The following is a 20175-nucleotide window of genomic DNA, read 5'->3' as shown; positions in this document are numbered from 1 at the left end:
AGGCATACTACTCTGAGTAAGAAAAGTAATCCAAAAATCCAAAAAGTAACTTACTTGGTATTTTACTGAAAATCCCATTCAAGTCTATGTACTGTAGTTACAAATCATTACATTTCTCTTAAACAATACTGTAAGTCAAATCAAAGTACATTTACTATTGAAATCCAAACTGTTTACAAACTGCAGTACTACTGTAAAGTATTTATTTATTTATTTTTGAGATTTATAAAGCGCGAAAAAATGCCCGTAGGCGTCTCGGCGCTAGAGAGAACAAGGCGTGAGATACCCACAGAGGCTAGTTGACAGCTGTTATTGATCAAAGAGCCAAGTCTTTAATTTCCTGCGAAATAGCATCAAGGAGGTGCTTTCTTTGATGGTGGTAGGTAAGGAGTTCCAAAGTCTGGGAGCAGCCACCAGGAAGCGCCTATCGCCCCACGTGACAGTTTTAGTTCGTGTTACCTGCAGAGATTTAAGATTGTTAGACCAGAGAGATCTAGTGGAGGAGTGATACCGGAGATGGGACTTCAAAAAGTCCGGACCCTGGTTATGCAGTGCTTTGTATGTGATACAGAGTGTTTTGAATTTAATCCTGTTATTGATCTTGAGCCAGTGCAGATTTTTTATTGTTTCTGAGATAGGCATGAATTTCGGGATACCAGACAGGAGACGGGCTGCGGCATTCTGAACTGACTGTAGTTTGTTGATCACTTTGGCCTGAGCATTGATAAACAGACCATTACAGTAGTCAAGGGAGGACAACACCAGAGCACTGACCAAGGTCCTTCCGGCTGCAGCTGGTAAAAATGGCAGAATTTTTTTGATCAACCTTAGTTTATGGTGGGCCGAAGCTGCTGTTTTATTTGCGTGGGCCATAAAGTTCAGGTTTTCATCAAAAATCACTCCCAGGTTTCTGACAGAGGTGACTGGTTTCGGGGGGGTCCCATATGAAGGAGGCCACCATGTAGTTGACCAGCAAGGTGAAAGATGTCCGAAGATGACTACCTCCATTTTTCGGAGTTTAGTTTTAAGCAATTGGAGGCCATCCAGTCTCCAATTGCCCGGAAGCCCTCCTGGAAGTTTACTGCCATTCTCTCTCCATCGCCATTAATGGCCAGCACCAGTTGTGTATCATCTGCGTATGAGGTAAGGCCCATCCCATGGGCTTTGATGACAGTTGCCAAGTCCGACACATAGATATTAAATAGTGTCGGGCTTAGGGATGAGCCTTGAGGGACCCCACACGGCAGTGACAACTTGTCAGATTGGAATTGCCCCAGTGTGACCACCTGTGTTCTCCCTGCTAGAAAGGAGGAGAGCAGGTTCTGTGCCAGGTGGTGAATGCTTGCTTGGTTTTAGAAAATAGAATAACTAAAAGAATATTTCTATACAAAAACAATTGGTCTGAAGTTCAGTTTTGAGTGTGTGAATTAATTTGCTGAGTGAGTGTGTACAACAAATGCTAAACACTGTCCTCTGCTACTGCCTTACTGCTCGACCACACTACCACAAATAGAGAGTAAGGTTCTATCTAACTTTGCCTCTACCTACCTTTGGGGTTCCACTGGACTCTGTGCACACTATACCTCACTTTGGTATAGTATATACAGAGCCAGCTTCCTACACAAACATTGTTCAAAAGACATCTGGGAATCCGGAGGACCCTGTATTGTTTCACTTGTTAGTTTAGATATGGTCCCCCTGGTCTTTCTTTTCCGTTTTGCTGCCCAGGGGAGAGATTCAGATATTGGTGATTTGATTGACTTCTGTTCCAGTGGGACAGGTGCTGGCCCCCGACGTATCCAATGGTTGGCTGTCCCTTTTATCATTACTCGTGCTCGTCAAACCCTGGAAACTGGATACCCCATTGGTTGTCTCAGCTCGCTGTGCTTGAGCCACTATATCTGTCGCAAAGCCCCCTTCTGCTATTGAGCCAGGCTCTGACATTGATAGGCGCCGCTCTGCCTGGTCAATCCCCTTGTTTAAGGCCGATACCGCAGGTAGGAATCTATGGTGGAGCGCTTGGTTGACGCCCTATGTTCAGTGAGAGTAAGAGTCTTAGACCCGCCAATCTTACGCTTTCCCATTGCGGCTTGCAGTACACCACAGCTTGCACCTAGTTATGCTTTGTTCTTCCCCTTCCCTTTCCTCCTATTACTCCTTTGGTGACAATACACCCTAGAACACCTCGCACTCCGAATCAGCAGTCAGGAAAGAGGGGGGCCTAGAGAGTAGGCCAAGCCCGGCCTCCTCCGGTCGCTGACGGGTGCGGACGGGCCTGCCCTTGGTCCGGGCTTTGACCTGGCGCGGCCTTTGCGCGTCCCGCACAGCGGGAGTTCAGCGCTGGTTAAAGCACCTCCTGGTGCGGCAGAGTGATGTGGGCCGAACGCGGCCGGTCTCGTTGGAGCCTGGGGGCTGTGGTCCTGCCCTGCTATGGCTCGTGCTGGTGGTGCGGAAGTGTCCAGCGCAGCGGGTGTTCAACGCTGGTTAAAGCGCCTCTGGGCGCTGCAGAGTGACGTGGCCAAACGCGGCCGGTCTCGTTGGACCCCGGGGACTGTGGTCCTGCCCTGCCCTGGCTCTTGCTGGCGGTGCGGAAGGAGTGTCCCTTACTGTTGCTGAGGCGGATGTGGGGGGGTGTGCGTTTCAAACTTCAGAAGATCTTTGTCCATGATGCAAGTCTGCACAAGTTTCCACAAACACGCTTACTTTATAGAGAAACACTCTTCTCTTCACCATGTGCTTTTTAATTTGACTACTTATACTTATTGCTTTCATCCTTGCTTTCCTCCTCTTCCAAAACCATCCCTGTGTTCTTTGTTTTCTGTCTTTCGATCTGCCCACCATTCCACTAGACGCCATTCCGTGCCCCTGCAATTCCACTCCCCACAATTTCTCTCCACACAATTTCACCCCACACAATTCCACACCACAACAATGCAATATGATCCAGCACTCCAATTAATGTCAATCAAATATAGTATTAAGTGAAAAAAGTTTCAAATCCATTCAGCAGGTCTGGTTTCAATTTTCTTTATTTAAATTCTTCTTACAACGACCGTAGCCAACGCATTTCGTCCCTATGGACTTCTTGAGGGCTACAAATAAGTGTTCATAAAATACATTATATTTACAATAATATTTACAATTAAAACAATATATGTACAATTATTGTGATCACAGCACACAAAAAAACACAATGTGACTAAGCTAAAATCCTGTACATAACTTTTGTGTACCTTAATTAAGTTAAACCAATATACACAATCCATGAACTTGCATGCTATATGGACAATCCAATATTTTGAAAAACACACACTATTTCATTTGTACCTGCTGAGAAAAGTTTCTAAGTACCACGTAATTTAACAAATATCATGAGTATCGTCTTCGGATGATGGGGCATTCATGATTAATAAATAAAATGTTATGGTTTCATCATTGATAGACGGATGATGGGGCATTGATGATTAATAAATAACATTTTATGGTTTCATCATTGATAGACAATCCAATAAACATATCTAAAACAGCATTATTGGTATGTGCGTTTGGGGAATGATCGTTCTCTTGGAAGTATAATTTTGAATCATACCAAATGTAATATGATGAGCCTTTCCTTATAATCATCAAATGAGCATATGAGAAGAGTCACTCCCTCTCAGAACAACCTCTTATGCGGCCTAGGCATGGAATAAAATAAACGAATGAAGGGCCATTAGTAGTTGTTCCTTATACCAAAGACTCTTACTAGATTTGTATGTATTATCATTATAGACATACCTTGTATGCTTCCAAAATTATCTAATCATAATGAACGTAGTCCCTATTGGTTCAGGATCCAATTTGTGTCATCTATTCCTGTATGGCTCTGAGTATTAGCCCATCGCAATCTGTAATTCAATAAGAATCTTTAAGACTTTAAGTTGCAGAAGAAATTAAGCAAATGATAAAGCCTAACTTTAGCTAATATCATGGAGAAATATATGTATTACCAAGCAATGAGAAAGATAGAAAGGAAAAGATAATAATAAACAAACCTCATATTAGAGAAAAGCAACAGAAGGAGAGAACCCAGTACCTATAAGAGTTTTACACTAGTTAGTGGTCATACATATTAGACTAATCCCTTGGCATGGAGCAAAACTGTCATATTGTAAGTTTATAAAAGCCTGGAGCAAAAGAAAACCATAATACGGCTGCCACAGATTTGACTATAAGATGATGAACCAAAGTGACAAAAAAAGATTAGTCCGATGACAAATAATGTTAACTAATCATATTAAGATAGGTAAAGAAATCTAAAAACTATAGCGTCAATTGCGGGTGAACTAACAGACGTTAGTCTGATACTGTGATGTCCCTTACACGATTTTATATTAAAAGAGCAACAATGAGTAATGATTCTAATCACTAATTCAGAAAGAAAGGTAAAGAAGATTAGAGAAGAAATAACGAAACCAGAGAAAGAAATTTCAGAAATAAATTTAAAGGAGGTTACTCTAAAAATGATGAAATTTTGAAAAAAGAACTTAGTGCCTATCAGATTTACCTGAAAGATAAAAAACAGAAAAAGATCACAAGGGATGAAACAGATTATGAGGGGGGGGGGGGGGGGGGGGGAAGGATTTTTACCTTCTCGAGGAAATATGATGACATAACCCCCAGACCTATAGTTGAAACAAATACCATAGAAAAAACAGCAAGTGTGTCCTCCAGTAGCACTTCCTTATCTTCCTTGGAAAGTGATCCTAGTAATAGTGGAGCTGCCCACTCCATTTCCATTTTTTTACAGGAAGTCCAGTGTTGCAGGCTGGGAAACAAAAAGAGAAATCTAAACACAGAACAAGGTGGGGAAGGAAGACAACCAATGGGGTATCCAGTTTCCAGGGTTTGACGAGCACGAGTAATGATCAAAGGGACAGCCAACCATTGGATACGTCGGGGGCCAGTACCTGTCCCATTGGAAAAGCAGTCAATCAAATCACCAATATCTGAATCTCTCCCCTGGGCAGCAAAATGGAAAAGAAAGACCAGGGGGACCATATCTAAACTAACAAGTGAAACAATACAGGGTCCTCCGGATTCCCAGATGTCTTTTGAATAATGGTTGTGTAGGAAGCTGGCTCTGTATATACTATACCAAAGTGAGGTATAGTGTGCACAGAGTCCAGTGGAACCCCAAAGGTAGGTAGAGGCAAAGTTAGATAGAACCTTACTCTCTATTTGTGGTAGTGTGGTCGAGCAGTAAGGCAGTGTTAAGCATTTGTTGTACACACTCAGTCAGCAAAACCAGACCTGCTGAATGGATTTTAAACTTTTTTTCACTTAATACTATATTTGATTGACATTAATTGGAGTGCTGGATCATATTGCATTGTTAAGATTTATAGGATATTGTATCCTAGGAGGCTGAGGGGTATTGAGACTCAGATCCCTGGCACCCTAAGAGTAGGACTAACTGTAACTCCACTGGATGATAGGTGCAGTCATAATTGCCCCATACCCTGTTTTTAGGTCTCGGCTGGCGAAAGCAGCGCGCATGCGCTGCTCTTGTCATACGAGTGCTTCTTGGAATCAAGAAAGATTCCAAAACTCTCAGGGCGGAGTTAAAGCCCCGCCCATCTTCCTCATTCACTGGCATCATCCTGCATGCAAAATGCAGGCTCACGATTGAAAAGGAGGCTTCTTAGTCCCTCCTTGTTGCCTGCCGCCTTGTCTCCTTTGAGCCCCGCCCACCGGGATTGGATCTTTCACTTGCGGCGTTACACACTCATTATCTGCTATGCACTATATTATTCCCAATGCCGACAGCTTGTTTTAGTAGTTTTCTATAGCACGGGCTCGACCCGAAGGAATCGGGGACACTTATACATGAGCACCGGTTGCGTTAGATGGACCAGGACACCTTCATTTTTAGGCACTGGGAGAGGTGTGATGAATCACAGGGTGTTGCGCCTCTGTACAGAGACTCGAACCCGGCTCTCCAGCTTCAGGGTCGGCCGCTAGCAGGACAGCGTGAAGCAGACAGGTGTCCAGCAGTGGCGGTTGATGGTGGCTGAAAGGTGGGTCTCGATGGTTTCTGCTTTTTGAGTGGCCACGACTCGAGACCTTGTGGGGGCTGAGATGGTAAGGTACCCCACCTCACTCTGCTCCAGCGTGTCATAGGGTGGGGGCTGTGATTGAATTGAATTGAATTGAAATTTGTGAATAGCGCAACTCATGCCCGGAGGCGTCTTGGCGTTATAAATGATCTAAGAACAGTAAAAACACTAGTACAGGCAGCAATCAGGTTGAATAATTCAGATGGTTTGTGTGAACAGCCAAGTTTTCAAACCTTTCCTGAAATTAATCAAAGAGGGTGCTGTTTTTAAAGTAATGGGTAATGTATTCCATAGCATTGCTGCTGATCTAAAAAGGCTCCTGCCTCCCCAGGTGGCCTTCTTAAAAGGGGTAGTTGCAATGTTCCTGTCTGTTCCTGACCGTAGGGTTCTATTGGGAACATACCATTTTAATTTGTTCCTAAATTGTGCTGGTCCCAGAATGTGTAATGATTTAAAAGCCAGGCATAAAACTTTAAACGTACATCTCTGCCTGTCTGGAAGCCAGTGTAATTTTTTTATGGCTTCTCTTGCGGAAACATTTTTAGAGATTTTTAGGATAAGGCGTGCCGCCGCATTTTGTACAATCTGAAGCCTGTTAATCAGGCCTGAATTGATGGTAAGGTAGAGGCTATTACAGTAATCTAGGTGGGAGAGGACCAAAGCCAGAGTCACTGTTTTCAAGAGTTCCTCTGGTATATATTTCTTAATTTTATTGATTAATCTTATAGCACAGAAGTAGATGGCTGTGACTTTACTGACTTGGTCCCTAAATTTGAGTTCTTTATCAATAATGATGCCCAGATCCTTAGTTTTAGCGGCGGGTACAGGTAGCACATCGAGTGCAGGTGGCCACCAGTCAGGTGTCCAGAGGGAGGGTCTATTGCCAAAGATGATAACCTCTGTTTTAGACGCGTTCAACTTCCAGCAGTTGCCGTCTATCCAGTCGCTCACATTCTTCACACAGATCTTAAAGGCCTCGCCCGGATGCTTTTCTCCATTTGTTAGAGACACCACAATCTGTGTGTCATCAGCATAGGAAGCTAGGACAAATCCTGCTTTTTTTTATTATCAAGGCTAATGGCGCTACATATAGATTAAAAAGTGTGGGACTCAGGGCAGAGCCCTGCGGAACTCCACATGGTAAGAAAAACTGTTTGGAGGTTACTGAACCCATACTTACTGAATCCTCCCCACCCTATGACGACTTAAGAAAGGGTGGGGACGCCATTAGAATTAGCATGCAGCAGGCCCCGATCCTGGTGTTTGGTATTAACAGGCTCGGACCGGCTGACTGATCTCGAGTCGAGTCGCGGGCTGGCAGGGTACAGCAGGGGTCAGAGGAGGCGTGGTGGGGTGGGCATAGGATTCTGATGAAGCGGAAACCATGGCAGGCAAGGGGTGTGACCCAAGCAAGGAGCCACCTGACCGGTTGGCAGACTAGATTTTGTGAGCACAGACCAAAGAGGGATTGTGAAAGCGCACATGACTGGGCAGAAGCATGTCACTTCCAAAAGGTGGTTGTGAGCATGTTGGCAGCAAATGCGTGGCCCTCTGTCTGCCAAGGAAATTGCCATTTAGTGGCCAGTCGTTAGTATATGGATAGGGGACGTGGTTGAAGAACGAGGCTAAGCACTCGTGAATGAGGCATTGGAGGGACATATAGTAGCCCACTGATACGCGGTCATCAGTGGCATAGCGGGAGGTGGCGGCAGGAGTTTTGGGTGCGGCGGTCTCTTCCGCTATTACTTGCCGTCGTGGGACGGCAATCGGCCCTGAATCTCTCCATCCTTCCCAAAACACCGACATCCCCATCCCCCTTCTTTAACGGGGCCGCCGCGGGATGGCAAAGGTGGGGACCACCACGGGCTGCCATAGTGCTAGCTAGCTACGCGCATGCTGAGAGCGTGAAGTCAGGAGAATAAGTAAGCACTGCAGGAGGCCGGGGGAGCAACAGGCGCTATAGGGATTCTGCCCGTCAGCGGTAAAGTGAGGGAGAAGAAAGTTCATTAATCGCAGTTCAAATTGGCGTGCCTATCTCTCACGCTGCAAGACCAAAAGCCCCTCTGTGGACACTCGTGCACTATGACCAGGGACATTTTAAGGATTTGGGGGGCCCTGGGCCAAACGTATTTTGGGGGGCCCCTTTTGGGAAGAGTTTTGAATTCATGATTCAATTTAAGCTCTTTCATGCAGTCTTTAGCCAGATCACCAACAGGCACATTCGTCCAAATTCTAAATGTGTGTTTATCTAATATTCAGGGATAGTGACTTGTGTTTTCAATATTGTAACACAGCAGTAGCTCACTAATATTGCTGCAGATAATCTCAGTGACACCCTCCCATTTCTTATATGTGAATTCCTGTTTTGATCTTTAAGAAAGTTTTTTGTATGGATGCTGCATGAAACAAACACAACATTTCTCTGCAAAATGTCTGAAACAGACTCTCACATGTCGCCCACAATAAAAATAAATTAAAGGGAAAATGATATTTAAAATAATCTGCCTCAAGAATTAGTAAAGGTCATCAGGGCAAGACTTTCTGCAGAACAGAGCTGGCTCTCTCAGGGGGCCCCCTGAAAGGCTGGGGCCCTGGGCCAGAGCCCACTTTGCCCATGCCTTAAAACGTCTCTGACTATGACACCAACACACTAGAATCATAACAAATACAGCACTCTGCCAGCCATTGTACAGTGTGCCACCTGTCCGTTAATGTGCTTCGGTGCCCCACAATGTGCTACGAAGCGCATTAGAAAAGATCCGATTCAAAGAACTCTCTTCTGTCGGTCTGTCTTCTGACATGTTCCAACCCGTCTCCCCGTGCCAGATGCGCTGTTCAGCTCCGCGCAAAGTACCCTGTTTAACCTGGCTGTACTGTGGCTGAACTTGAAGGAGAACTTTTTAGCCAATCTGAACAAGGAATACTCGTGAGATAGAATGGATTTTCAGGGCCGCGTCTCCGAGCACACTCCCTACTGCTGGAGGCTGAGCGTGAGATACACCGTAGGTAATAAATATCTTGAAACCCATATTCCAAAAGGTCGTGAATTTGCCTTGGCGTGGCTACTCTATAACAGCGAGCAGGCCTGCTGTGTGCTGAGCCAGCGTCTGATTGGCAGCTCAGTAACCTGTGTTTATTATCCCACTGCCCGTGTCCAGCATTGAAACTGATCGCTGTCCAAGCACTTCTCTCTATTTCTCCTCTAACAACCAGTTTTGTTTGGGTGGGCCAAGGGTACATTCGGGTGGGCCACTGCTGGCCCGGTTTATCGCTTATATATCTAGCCAGGCCTGCTTCTGGGCCCTCCTTTTATCTCTCCTTAGTCTTACATGGTACATACAGTAAAACACACTCTTTATCCAAGTCTCTTTCTAAATGTTATCACTCTAAAAAAAGTGCTTTTCTTCCATGTAATGTTCCTTTGATTGGAAGAGGAGGTTTCTAAGGTGGGAGTATCTAGCAAGTGACTCTAATCGGGCTCCCTCTGTGCGAGCCTTCAGGGAGAAACCCTCTTCATTACTACCTCCACCTGACCCCTGACTCTGCAGCGGACTCCCTTACAGACTTGATTATCCACTGTTCTACCACCCCTCTCCATTACACCTTATCTCACAGCTGACCTTGGAACCCAGCTCCATATCAGCCACCATTCAGTTTCACTTTCATTATTCCCAGTAAAAAACAATAGTAAAATCACCTTCAAACTTGAAACATTGAATATAGCAGTAAATGTAATTAGCATGCATGTTAAAGTATGCTCCACAGTTGTCCTAATCACCTGACTGTTAATTAAATAAACAAAAACAGAAAGACCATGACAGTGCCAGCTTTAGTGCTGGTGCGAAAGTCTTTTTGACCTCTTTTTAGACCTCTTTCCCTGTAGGTAACTTAACAACCACCCTCCAACAGTGCCCTTCATCTCTCCGTAGCCACTCCCCCTTATTGCCTCCTCCTCAGACTCCCTAACTACCATCCTCCACCAGTGCCCCTCATCTCTCCGTAGCTCCCCCACACTCCATGACCTTCTCCTCAGGTTCCCTCACTGTCACCCTCCACCAGCGCCCCTCATCGCTACGTAGTTCCCCCCACCCCATGACCTCCTTGGATTCCCTCACTGCCACCCTCCACTAGTGCCCCTCATCTCTCTGTAGTTCCCCCCCACCCCATGACCTCCTCCTCAGATTCCCTCACTGCTCCCTCCACCAGCGCCTCTCATCTCTCTGTAGTTCCCCCCACCCCATGACCTCCTCCTCGGATTTCCTCACTGCCACCCTCCACCAGTGCCCCTCATCTCTCCGTAGTTCCCCCCACCCCATGACATCCTCTTCAGATTCCCTCACTGCCACCCTCCACTTGTGCCCCTCATCTCTCCGTAGTTCCCCCCACCCCATGACCTCCTCTTCAGATTCCCTCACTGCCACCCTCCACTAGTGCCCCTAATTTCTCCATAGCCCCCCACCCCATGACCTCCTCCTCATATTTCCTCGCTGCCACCCTCTAATAGTGCCCCTCATCTCTCTGTAGTCCCCCCACCCCATGACCTCCTCCTCAGCTTCCCTCACTGCCACCCTCCACCAGTGCCCCTCATTTCTCCATAGCCCCCCACCCCATGACCTCTTCCACAGATTTCCTCACTGCCACCCTCCACCAGTGCCCCTCATCTCTCTGTAGTCCCCCCCACCCCATGACCTCCTCTTCAGATTCCCTCACTGCCACCCTCCACTAGTACCCCTCATCTCTCTGTAGTTCCCCCACCCCATAACCTCCTCCTCGGCTTCCCTCACTGCCACCCTCCACTAGTGCCCCTCATTTCTCCGTAGCCCCCCACCCATGACCTCCTCCTCAGATTTCCTCACTGCCACCCTCCACCAGTGCTCCTCATCTCTCTGTTGTTCCCCCCCACCCCATGACCTCCTCCTCGGATTCCCTCACTGCCACCCTCCACCAGTGCTCCTCATCTCTCTGTAGTTCCCCTCCACCCTATGACCTCCTCCTCAGATTCCCTCACTGCCACCCTCCACTAGTGCTCCTCATCTCTCTGTAGTTCCCCCACCTCATGACCTCCTCCTCGGCTTCCCTTACTGCCACCCTCCACTAGTGCCACTCATCTTTCTGTAGTTCCCCCCACCCCATGACCTCCTCCTCTGACTCCCTCACTGCCACCCGCACCAGCGCCCTTCATCTCTCCGTAGCTCCATCCACTCATGACCTCTTCCTGGGATTCCCTCACTGCCACCCTCCACTAGTGCCACTCATCTCTCCGTAGCCGCCTCCCCACCCCATGACCTCTTCCTGGGATTCCCTCACTGCCACCCTCCACTAGTGCCCCTCATCTCTCCGTTGCCTCTCTCTCATATCCATTCCGTTTGTTGTATAGCGCTACTCATATGAGTGTAGGGTGTCGCAGTACTATACATAAGAGCACACATTATACAGAAACAATAAATCAGTTTACGCGGAATGTCACATAAGCCAATGAGGATTACAAGGTGTAGAAATCACCTCATCCATACTGGTGGGCAATATATTTTACGGGGGTTTGGTCTGGAGAAGCACAAACTCAGGATTTAAAGAGTACTCCAGTGGTTGAGGGTTGGCTTTACTGATAAAAATGTATAACTACTGCCTAAACAAACTCTTTTTTAGTAACATTAGAATAATGAAAGACTGGAGAAGTTCCAACTATATCAGAACACAAAAAGCGAAGTTTGTATGCAGCTCTTTAATGACAGTTCATAGGTCACTCTCCTATGTTAGGATAGTAACTTCTGAACTGCAAGTAACACAAGGATATCTGTGACAGAGGTAGTAACCCACTGAGCTATTCCCATAAAATTCAGTTTATCTGCATTTAAAAACTACCAACCGACAAATGGTTGCTCTGTAGCAGGATCGTAAATCCCAAGTTATCTGAATAGTTTTTATTGTTGTTGTACATCGGTGGCAGATTCACTGCGAGGGCCAAGGCTCATGTTTGGGTGGGCCTGGCTCACCCGGCCCACCCTCTAGAACCGGGCCTGCTAACAACTCGTGCCTTCTTTTCCTGAATGAGATGGAAACACTGATTCTTTGGTTAGATAACAGCTTTCCGCAGCTTTTCATCCAGTAAATGATGGGCCAGTCGTACCCCTGAAGAGCTGAGGAAGGCTATCGAAAGTCGTAAGAGGAGAGAAACCGGAGAATCGACGTGTGAGCGTAGAAAAGTAAGTGCAATGCCGTCGAGAAGTGCTCGATATAAAGAAAGCGTATACTGCAAAATACACACTGCGCAGTGCCAGAGACTCACTCACTTCATGTCAGAGAAGAACTGTCAGTGCTTGAAAAGGCCTGGATTAGAGACCCTCTGGGATAAGATCAAAAACCTCATTCGGAGCCATGGACCAGAGAGAGGCTTCTTTAAACCGAGCAACCTTGGAGCCCCGGTTAATTTGGAGTTCTTTCCCCTCCCTCAAAAAAGTTGTTCTCAAAAACACTAGATTCCAGCTATCAGAGCTTAGGAAAGTCCCCTTCTCTAGGCGTAAAACGTGTGACGATTGCAAGAGCTACTATACCGCCGATGTTTAACAGCCTTAAAGGGTGCCCTTGGAAATTACAAATGTCCAAAGAATACATAACAAGCATTTGCAATGCAATAGGTCTCGCATTTGCAAGAGTTTAAGCTATTGGCATTGGAGATGACAATGCTTTTTATATTTGTGTTTTAAAAGCCAACACATAAATAGAAGGCATTGTCGTTAACAATGCCAATAGCTCAAACTCTTGCAAATGCCCCCCTCCCATTTTACTTGCGTGTATTTTCAAAATAAATGGTTACTTGTCTCGATGGCAACTGCATTTTTCCAATGACCAGCCCTGGGCAAACAGCTGCTCTGATGGACGAACAGATGCTTTGCAGCTCATGTGGCGACCCGCTCACAACAAGACGCGTGGCCACTAATATTTAGTGAATTTTAAAAAACTAGTTGGGTAGCCCGTCTGCAACAAGACGCGTGGCCGCCATGATTTATTGTTAAAGTAAAAAAAAAAAAAAAAAGTTGGGCGACCCGCATGCAACAAGACGTGGGGGTGCCATTATTGAATGCTTGTCAATAGGTCTCGCCTTTCATTAAGTTAAAGCCATTTGCTTTGCTATACAATACCATTAGCAAAGCAATGGCTTTAACTTAATCAAAGGCGAGACCTTTTGCGTTTTCAATGCTTGTTTCTTTGCGCTTGTACAATTCCACACCACAAAATTCCTCTACACGCCAAACAGTTCCACACCACACAATTCCATGTCTCCCTCGGAATTCCACCCACCCACAATTCCATGCCACATAATTCCACTCTGTGCCACATAATTCCACTCTGTGCCATACAATTCTACTCCAGTCTGCACAAATCCACGCCACACAATTCCATGCCCCATAAATCAAATCCATGCCACATGATTCCATGCCACACCACATAAATCCGCTCCAATCCACACCACGTACTTCCACTCCACTCAATCCAACACAATTCCATGCCACAAAATTCTACTCTACGCCACATAATTCCACCTCATGCCACAAAATCCCCCACCACGTCACAACAATCACACTCCATGCCATATAATTTTGCTCTGTTCAGTGCAACATAATTGCATGGCACTCCACATAATTCCACTTCACATAATAGCACTCTGTGCCACATAATTCTATTCCACACAACATTATTCCACACCACATAATTCCACTCTAAGTCACATAATTCCACTCCACGCCATATAATTGCACTCCACTCTATGCCACACAATTCCATTCCAATCCACACCACATTATTCCACTCAACCCAATTTCATGCCACATAATTTCAGTTTACGGCACCTAATTCCACGCCATATAAATCCACTCCGACACACAATTCCACTCCACAGTGCAATATTTCCATTCTGCGCCACTTAATTCCACTCTACATAATTCCACACCACACAATTCCGCACTACATAACTCCATTCCATCCCACATAACTCCATTCCATCCCACCTAATTCCACCCCACATAATTCCACTCCACCCCACATAATCTCCACACAATTGCACTCCACACCTCACAGTTCCACTCCACACCACACAATTCCATGCAACACATTTCCATGGCACATAATTCCACTCCAGGCTACGTAATTTCACTCCACATAGTTCCTCTCTGTGCCACATGATGCCACTTCACTCCTCAAGGTGAAACTCCACGCCACAGAATGCGGAAGTTGCCTTCCAATAATTTTCACACTACAATGCATTTTTTTGCAGTTAGATTATGTCTGCCATGACAAAACTGATTTATTTTGACACAAAATTAAAAAAATAGCTTCCTCTTTAATAGTAGTTAGGTAACCTGCCGGTTAGGTAATAGCTTTAAGATTTTTCAGGGCCTGCTGTCTCTTCTAAGTTCACCCACTGTGGGTACTGGTTATCCATTTCAGGGGTTCTGCAGTGGTTTCATTATGTCTCAAAAATGGGTAATTTGTGATATTTATTTCTTGATATGGTTATTGCTTGGTTTTATCCATGATAGTCACTCAGTGTCACTCATTGGCAGTGCAATGTTACTTATACGCACACTGATATCATGGAAGTGTCACGGGGTGCCGCTCGTAGCAGTCGGACTCGCCTGGTGTCTAAGGATTGTTAACACGGGACTGCGAGGACCAGCAGCCCGGTTTCTATCACAGCTGTGTCCTCTTCCCTGTGTCTCCGCCCTTCGCCTCTGCCTGCTGCCTGCTGCCTGCTGCCTGCTGCTTAATACTGCTCGCGGCCCCCGCTTTGCGGGAGCCGCTCGTAGCAGTCGGACTCACCTGGTGTCTAAGGATTGTTAACACGGGACTGCGAGGACCAGCAGCCCGGTTTCTATCACAGCTGTGTCCTCTTCCCTGTGTTCCCTCCCATTGTATACGGGTATTTATATAATCTCCCCACCCCGCTACGCAGGACGTGCGCGGGCGCGCGCCCGGCGAAGCCCGGGCCAAGGGCGGGCCCGTCTGAGCCTGTCTGAGTACGGTTGAGAACGGAACGGGAACCCCCTCTAACATCTGGTATAAAAGATCAGTTACTGGAAGATTAAAATACATTTGCTGGGCTAAAGTGCTATCATTGAGTACACCTCATTTGAGAAAATAAGAAGGCTGATTGAGTCTGGGGCTACAAGTACAAGTTGGAGAATGGATAAGCCCACAAGCAGGGATGGGAGGGGCAGGCAATCTAGAGGAGGTGCCTTAATGGGGACTCTAGACAATTTTCTTGTGCGAGTACAAACAGCATTAGCTAAAGACATCGAATTAACGGAAAAAAGACTATCACTAGATGTACTCTGTGATAAGAGATCGTCCCTGGGAAGTATGGCCAAGGCTAGGTCACCACCGTGTCAGCAGTCTGTTACGCAGGATCTTCTGGACTCATCATCTCTTTTGGTGGAGGCTGGGAGAGTCCAAACAACATTGATATCACCACTGGCTGTAACTTTGGGCGAAACCCTAGAATGCTCGATCCCCTGTAACCCGGTCCCGAAGAGTATGCCCTTATCAAAAATTAAGACCCGATCTGCTAGTAATATTAAAGCGGGCCCCGTACAACAACATCATGGCTTAACATCGAAAAGAAAGCGCCAGGGGACCCAATCGCACGCTGCAGGGAAAAAAGCGATGGCTGGGCCTGTACTTGCTCTGAATGAGGATCCAGTTCCTAGTCTTACTCAATCGATAGTAATCGAGGATAGGGCAAACTCACCATCATTTCCGGGGAGTGGAGCCATGGCAGATATGGGCCCGACGTTTTGGAAAAAATTGGAGTGTACTTTAAAGAAACTGTGTGACCCTATTTATGAAAGACTGGGCTCTATAGAAACCTGTTGGACCCGGCCTTGTGGCGTGGTCCTTACCCCCGTGGATTGTGCCCGTTCCCCGCCCCGGCCTTCACGGGCCACCCTCTCGAACTGCACCGAGGCCCTTCATCCTGAGCTGCACGAGGTCGCATACCCCTCGTGGCTCCGCCATCTTGTTGGCATCCACGTGACTCTGTGCGCCAGCCAGCGCGACCCCGTCAACCCGGCCTCGACCCCAGCGAAGCCCCGACATCGAGGCACCACGAACTGGCCAGGGGGTGCCGCAGGAACCATTCATCGCCCCCGGCGGAGGACAGTATCGATGGGACCCCCAACTGTCCTCCCCTCTCTAGGTGTGATCGCCCTGCAACTCTCTTGGGCCTGGCGCCTCTCCTGCTGGGCGTCTGGCCACCTCCACCCGGCCTCTCCGCTCCCCCCGGGCGCCTGGGTCCGGACATCAAAGGGCTCCAGACCTATATCTGGGGCGACCCGCCACAGATCGGCAGTTGTATCCCGGAGTCGAGAGCCCTGCTGATTGAATCGCGGCTGACCCTACGGAGAAGAACTCTTGTCGGAACCATCACGAGCCCTGCTGACTGCGTCGCGGCTCCTTCTTGTGAACACTTTGAAGCCACCCGGAACATCGGAGCCCTGCTGACGCTGTCGCGGCCCAACCTCGCTGAAACCTCCCTCGGAGCCCTGCTGACGACGTCGCGGCTTGAGCTGAGCAGAAACCATCTTGAGAGCCCTGCTGATTGGATCACGGCTCTCCACGAACTGTACGCCAGAGCCCTGCTGACACCGTCGCGGCTCGACCCCTCCGAGATCCGGAGATCCTCCAGCTTGAGGATAAGAACTGGGCCCCAGGTACCCTCGTACCGCGCTCCTGCCAAAGACTGTCCCGCTACCCCTACCCTTCCAAAGAGACACTGAGACTTTTGGTGGATCCCTCGATCCCTTCGTGTAAATATTGACCTCGTAACCTTTTTGTTGCTGATAAAGAATTGCTTGTCTTGAGACAACCTCCTTGAGTCCTGTGTGGTGGTGTTACTGTGCTAGTACGTGATAGGAGAAGGATCTCTCAGGAGACTTCTCGGCAGCGCTCGGCTACTTCGTGCAGTGTGAGGGCCCCCCTTGGTGGTCTCGCCGACTCCTCGGGGTCCGCCTTCCAACATTTGGTGGCAGCGGTGGGATCCGAGCCGAACGCAGTACGTACCAGCCAGTACCCACTAGCTACCCATCCAAGCGAACAGTAATCATGAGCAGCCAGGAAAACAACGCGACAATGGAGTTCCAGCCCGAACGGCTGGAAGAATATACGCACAAAGAATTAAAACAGTTCTGCAAAGACAAAGGCATTGCAACCACCGGCCTAGGTACCAAAGAGGAGATGCAGAAAGCTCTGAGGACATGGCTGGAGGCCGGGGCAGGCCCCTCCCAGGAAGAAGGTCCCTTGCCCCTGACTGAGACCACATCAACCGCACTGACTCCGGCAACCGGAGGAAGAAAGAGCATAGAAACCGGCCTCTCCGAAGAAGAAATACGAGAGCGAGAGAAGGTCCGGAACCACGAGCTAGAGCTCGCACGACTGCGGCTGGACGGCGAACTCCAGCTGGCGGAAAAGAAACTGGCCCTAGAACAGCTACGGCTTCAAGAGGAGATAGAAGAGAAGAGACGACACCGGGAGTTGGAGGAAAAGAAACTGACCCTTGAGCACGAGCGCAGTCTCAAGGAGCTCGAAATCAAGGCCAAGAACGGGGGGACCAACGCCCCCAGTACTAGAGACACTCTACCGCCTTCCGAGACCAAAGTACATATCCCGAAAGAGGTCGTCAAGGAGTACTACAAGAATGACGACATCCAACAATGGTTCAAGGCCTACGAGGTGGCCATGACCTCTCATCGGGTGCCCCGAAAAGACTGGGGCGCGGGCCTGTGGGGGCGGTTCCTGAGTGAGGGTCGAGACACACTGCTCCAGCTGCCGGAGGAAGTGATGACCTCCTATGATCACATGAAGGAGGTCCTACTCACCCGCTACGGGCTCACCGCGGAAATGTACCGCCAGCGGTTCAGAGACTGCAAGAAAATCCCGGGTACCACCTGGGTGGAATATGTGGACTTTTTCAGTCGGGCCCTAGAAGGGTGGATCAAAGGTAGCCAAGTAACCACCTACGGGCAGCTGGTCGACCTCATCGTGTGGGAACATCTCTCCAACAATTGCTTCGTGGAACTGAGACAACACCTCCTTGACAGCAAAATGACCGACCCGCGAAAACTCGCCGTCGAGGCCGATCGATGGGTCAACTCCCGGGTCCCCCGGAACTCAATGGGGGAGTACCAGAGGAGCCCCACCGGACCCCCCCGCCAACGCGGTGGAGGGGGAGGGCCGAACAGGAACCGAGACCCTCCCGCCGGGGCCCCCAGGAGCCCCCCTCGAGGGCCACCGCAGCAACAAATCTCCCCGAGCCTAGCCCGAAGGGGGGCGCCCTCGGCCAGACCCGGACCACGGCCACCAGTAACGTGCTACGGCTGCCAACAAACCGGACACTATGCCAGCGATCCGGTCTGCCCCCTGAACCGAAGAAACGGGGCCGGCGGGCCCCCGCCCCGACAGCTGGCAGCCGCCGCCCTGGGAGAAGGAGAAGAGGAAGAAGACACCCTCGACCGAGGAACCACTGAATGGGAGCCGGCAGCCATGTCCCTGGTCTGCCTGGGTAGCCGAGAAATGGTACCCTGCACCCCCATCCCAAGCAACACCCAGAAGTACCGGCAGCAGGTCACGGTCAATGGACAACGGGCCGAAGCCCTTCGTGACACCGGCGCCAGTGTCACCGCTGTCCGCTGCCACCTGGTGACCCCCGAACAGATCCTACCGAATGTGCTGTGCCCCGTCCGGGCGGCCGATAACAGCGAAAGCCTGTGCCAGATGGCCCTGGTCCCCTTCGAGTGGGGAGGGGTGACGGGCCGGCTGAAGGTGACGGTACGCGACGACGCCCCCGTAGACTGCCTCCTGGGGAACGACTTGGAGAGTTCCCCCTGGGTTCAAGTAGAGCGACGAGAGCACCTCCGAATGCTGGGACTATCTGACTGGGCCTGCGCCATCACCCGGTCCATGGCCGCCCGGGCCCCCTGCTCATCCTCGGCCTCCGGGGCCGCCCAGCCCGAGGGGCTCGCACCCCCTCCCGCCAGCAGCAAGGGGGAGGCGGACACCGACCCTGGACCTAGTGAATCCTCCCCCGAAGAGAATGCTTCCCCGTGCGCCCTACCAGAGCTAACACAATGGCGACACGAAGGGGGTCCCACCCGGGAGCAGTTCCAGCAAGAGCAGCAGTCCTGCCCCACTCTCGAAGGGGTCCGCCAACAAGCGTCCGCCCAAACCAACGGGGACCAGACCGGCACCCACTGGGTCTACTGGGCCGAGGGCCTGCTATACAGTGAGCAAAAAGTGGCAGAACTCGGGGCCAGCCGAGTGTTGGTGGTCCCCCTCCGCTTCCGGGAGTTCCTGCTCAACCTGGCACATGATGTGCCCCTCGCCGGACACTTGGGGCAAGACAAAACGTACAGCCGTCTGGTGACCCACTTCTACTGGCCCCGGATGCGGAGAGACGTGGACAACCACTGCCGGTCCTGCCAGACCTGCCAAGCCAGCGGGAAGACGGGGGGTCGGGTCAAGGCCCCCCTCCAACCCTTTCCAGCCGTCAGCACCCCGTTCGAACGGGTCGGAATCGATATCGTGGGGCCCCTGGACCCCCAGACCGCCCTGGGCCACCGCTTCATCCTGGTCCTCGTGGACCACGCCACCAGGTACCCGGAGGCGGTCCCGCTAAGAACTATAACGGCCCCCGTGGTAGGCCGGGCCTTAATGGGGATCTTCTCCCGAGTGGGATTTCCCCGTGAAGTGGTGAGCGACAGAGGCACGAACTTTATTTCCAGGTACATGCGGTCCCTGTGGCAGCAGTGTGGGGTCACGTACAAGTTCACGACCCCCTATCACCCTCAAGGGAACGGACTGGTTGAGCGGTTCAACAGAACATTAAAGGGAATGATCCAGGGCCTGGAAGAGCCCCTCAGGCGGAGATGGGATGTCCTGCTGCCGTGCCTCCTGTTCGCCTATCGGGAGGTCCCGCAGAAGTCCCTGGGGTTCAGCCCGTTTGAACTATTGTACGGACACCCGGTCCGCGGACCGCTCAGCCTGGTCAAGGAGGGCTGGGAGACGAAGCCCCAAGGCGCCCCTCCTG

This window comes from Triturus cristatus, chromosome 7 (assembly GCF_964204655.1).
Source record: "Triturus cristatus chromosome 7, aTriCri1.1, whole genome shotgun sequence".
In the NCBI taxonomy this organism is placed as follows: domain Eukaryota; kingdom Metazoa; phylum Chordata; class Amphibia; order Caudata; family Salamandridae; genus Triturus; species Triturus cristatus.
Note: the sequence above shows the minus strand (reverse complement) of the source record.